General features: G+C 44.7%; 1 pseudogene; it reads left to right on the forward strand.

The window, feature by feature from the left end:
- The first annotated feature begins 3153 nt into the window (after positions 1 to 3153).
- The window catches only part of LOC132220128 (melanoma inhibitory activity protein 2-like), a 26514-nt pseudogene continuing 25677 nt past the window's right edge, over positions 3154 to 3990 (forward strand).

Raw genomic sequence — 3990 nt, forward strand, 5'->3', positions numbered from 1 at the left:
TTCAGATTATTACATTTGTTCCCTTTTTTTCCCCCCCCATAACTCCCCTCCTCCCAGTTCCCGCCCCACCCTCCGCCCTCACTCCCCACCCACTGTCCTCATCCATAGGTGCACGATTTTTGTCCAGTCTCTTCCCACATCTCCCACACCCCTTTCCCCCCCAAGAATAGTCAGTCCATTCCCTTTCTATGTCCCTGATTCTATTATAATCAACAGTTCATTCTTTTCATCAGATTATTTATTCACTTGATTCTTAGATTCACTTGTTGATAGATGCATATTTGTTGTTCATAATTTGTATCTTTACCTTTTTCTTCCTCTTCCTCTTCTTAAAGGATACCTTTCAGCATTTCATATAATCCTGGTTTGGTAGTGATGAACTCCTTTAGCTTTTCCTTATCTGTGAAGCTCTTTATCTGACCTTCAATTCTGAATGATAGCTTTGCTGGATAAAGTAATCTTGGTTGTAGGTTCTTGGTATTCATCACTTTGAATATTTCTTGCCACTCCCTTCTGGCCTGCAAAGTTTCTGTTGAGAAATCAGCTGACAGTCGTATGGGTATTCCCTTGTAGGTAACTGAGTTTCTTTCTCTTGCTGTTTTTAAGATTCTCTCTTTATCTTTTGCTCTTGGCATTTTAATTATGATGTGTCTTGGTGTGGTCCTCTTTGGATTCCTTTTGTTTGGGGTTCTCCGCGCTTCTTGGACCTGTAAGTCCATTTCTTTCACCAGGTGGGGGAAGTTTTCTGTCATTATTTCTTCAAATAGGTTTTCAATATCTTGGTCTCTCTCATCTTCTGGCACCCCTATAATTCTGATGTTGGTACGCTTGAAGCTGTCCCAGAGGCTCCTTACACTATCCTCGCATTTTTGGATTCTTTTTTCATTTTGCTTTTCCGGTTGGATGTTTTTTGCTTCCTCGCATTTCAAATCATTGACTTGATTCTTGCGCTCCTCTGGTCTGCTGTCGGGCGTCTGTATAATAGTTGTTATTTCAGTCCGTGTGTGCTTAATTTCTAGTTGGTTCCCCAATATAAGATCGAGGGTCTTATTAGTTTTCGTGTAGATCTCATTAAGTTTATCGGCAGCTTCTAAACAGTTCTTGAGAGACCTTAAAAGTGTGGTTCTGAACTCTATTTCTTCCATTGACAATTTTGTCCTGTTTCTTTGTCTCCGCATTTTGTTATGCTTCCTTGGTGCACCCCCTAGTGGTCTTTGTTCACAGTCTTATAGATAAATCTTGATTGTTGTAGCTAATTCCAGGGAGGGTTTGACCTCCAGGCCAAGTGGCTATGAGAATCAGCTGTGTCAGCAGTGAGAGAACTTCTGTCCTCTAGGGAGGTGCTAATCTAGCCTTTGCCTGAGGCTATCGGGCAAATGCCTCTGTGCAGGGCTTGGGCGGGGCGGGTCGCACAGGATCAACAGGGTGGGCCAGAGAGAGCAGTTATGGCGGCTCTCAGTCCTGTTCCCAGGGGCTCTGCCTCTCTGAGTCCGAGCACCCGCTGCAAAGCTCCGAGAGAAAGCTGCACTCGCTCTGACCGAAGCCAGACAGTCCCACTTCTCCCGTTTGAGTCTGGGTCCCTAAAGACTCGCCCGGATCTGGAGCTCAGAGTCTGCGACTCCCTCCCGATTGAAAACGCCAACCGCGCCCTCCGCCGCCAGCCCGCTCCTCGCACTCCGCACCTCAGAATTTGACTTCAGCACTGCGCCTCCTCTGAGTGTCCGTGTGCGTTTCTCTTTCCTCCTAGTTGTAGGACTTCCACTCAGCCAGCGTTCCTGTGGTTCTGGGTGATGTCCGTTCCGTGTTTTAGTTTCACTTTTGAAGTAGTTGTTCAAAGCAGCAAACTCCGGCGTTAACCTATGCCACCATCTTGGTTCTCTCTCTGCTTTCCTCTTTCTTTTTTCTCTCCTGTTCATCCAGAGTTGGTGAATTTCATGAAATGGTAATAATGGCCACCTGTGATTATGTAAATAAACATGTTTAGTGCTGACTCTATGATGGCACTGTTAAGAGTACTTTACAGATATCAACTCATTTATTTTATTTCATTTTCTCCATCACCATTTATTTCCTCTCTGCCCTCTTCCACCTCACCGTCCCCGCAATCACCACACTGTTGTCCATGTCCGTGAGTTCTCTTTTTCTTTTTTGCTCAACCTCTCAACCCCTCCCCAAACTCTTCTCCACCCCCACCCCCCCCACTCCCCCACACACAACAGAACTGTCGGCCTGCTCTCTATCCATGAGTGTGTCTCTAGATATTAACTCATTTAAATCTGCAAAGGAAACTCCTAAGAACTTTTTGAAATATCACTATTCTTATTCCCATTTTTATAGATACAGTAATCCCCCTTATCCACGATTTTGCTCTCTGTGGTTTCAGTTACTTGCAGTCAACCTCAGTCTGAAAATATTAAATGGAAAATTCCAGAAATAAATAATTCATAAATTTAAAAATTGCAAGCTGTTCTGAGTAGCATGATGAAATCTCATGCTGTCCCACTCCATCCAGCGTATTCACGCTGTAGATGCTGCCTGCCTGTTAGTCACTGAGTAGCCATCTGGGTTAGCAGATCAACTGTAGCAGTATCGCAGTGTTTGTGTTCAGGTAACTCTTATTTTATCTAATAGTGGCCCCAAAGCCATTCACATATCTTTTATTTCAGTATAGTATTATAATTGTTCTATTTTATTATTAGTTATTGTTGCTAATTTCTTACTGTGTCTAATTCATAAGTTAAACTTTATCATAGGTATGTGTGTACAGAAGAAAAGTTAGTATAAATAGGGGTCAGTACTATCTACTGGGTGTCTTGGAAGATATCCCCCATGGATATTTGGGGAAAACTACATTAAAACTGAGGTGACAGGGTTAGTAACCTGCCCAAAGTCATAGAGCTGGACTAATGTAGGCAGGCTAACTCTTTAGCCTGGGAACTTTCCTACTTGGTAATTTGGGGGTAAAAGAATTAGCTCCATTAATGCCAACCCCTCTTTCTCTAGTTAAACGAGGCCTTTTAGTTTGCCCAGTTCCAAGATACAGTCAGAAATACTCCATAGCTCTGCCCTGAGGAAGCGTGGCTACACATTTTAATTGAATGCATCCTCCTTATCTCCAAGCGCTTTTATTATAATCCACAGACTAAAGCTATGATGACTGTGGATGAGCTCGTTTCCTGGGGATTGAATCTGCTGGCTCAAGCAGCCAGGGAGCCCCAGCACAGGGACTGGAAGCCAGCTGGTCATCCATCAACAGGAAACCTGCCAGACTGGTCAGCACAGGTACCCAGACAGAAACCAACTGCCAGCAAGCACTGCGGCTCTTTCTTTATTCTTCCTTTTCTTTTATGAATTGAGCAATTGTTGCGCCATCCCCACTGACTGGGCAAGGTGAGTAGTGAAGACTCAGAGAAAGGACTGTGATGTGGGATTCCTGGGTCCCGGCAGAGGATATTTGTCTTTCCTTCCCCATCTCTAGCCCCAGTCGTGCCCTAGCTCTAGAGTGAGAAGACGTGTCCATTTCAGATAGAGAGGCCCAGGGAGTCATGGCTCTCGCCATACTTACCGAGACCTCCGGCCTCAGAACCGACCCTCCTCACCAAAAGAGGGGCTTAGCTGCGAGCCCACACTCAGGTTCTCCTTCCAGAGCCCTGGCTGGAGGTGAACTCACAGGAGAGTGAACAACGGTCCCTTTTCGGCATGTAGAATTGTAATAAATAAGCCTTCAAAGGCAAGGGAAGGCCTATACACACCAGGGATGTTTGTCACAGTAGTTTGGGATTTGAGGGTGCAGCCATTCTAAACTGAAGAATCCTTTTTTTTTAAGTAATTCGTTTATTTGGCTTTAAGATCCCCATAGTTACTAAGGTCTGCTTGCAAGTAAACCTTCTTGTGACTTTCGTGACAAGATAAGGACCCTCAGGTCTCATAAGCATGTGTCTGGGCAAAAGCCGTTGACTTGCCTCCGAGGAGTAAACATTGTTATCCCAC

Source organism: Myotis daubentonii, chromosome 17 (genome assembly GCF_963259705.1).
Source record: "Myotis daubentonii chromosome 17, mMyoDau2.1, whole genome shotgun sequence".
NCBI classification, from domain to species: domain Eukaryota; kingdom Metazoa; phylum Chordata; class Mammalia; order Chiroptera; family Vespertilionidae; genus Myotis; species Myotis daubentonii.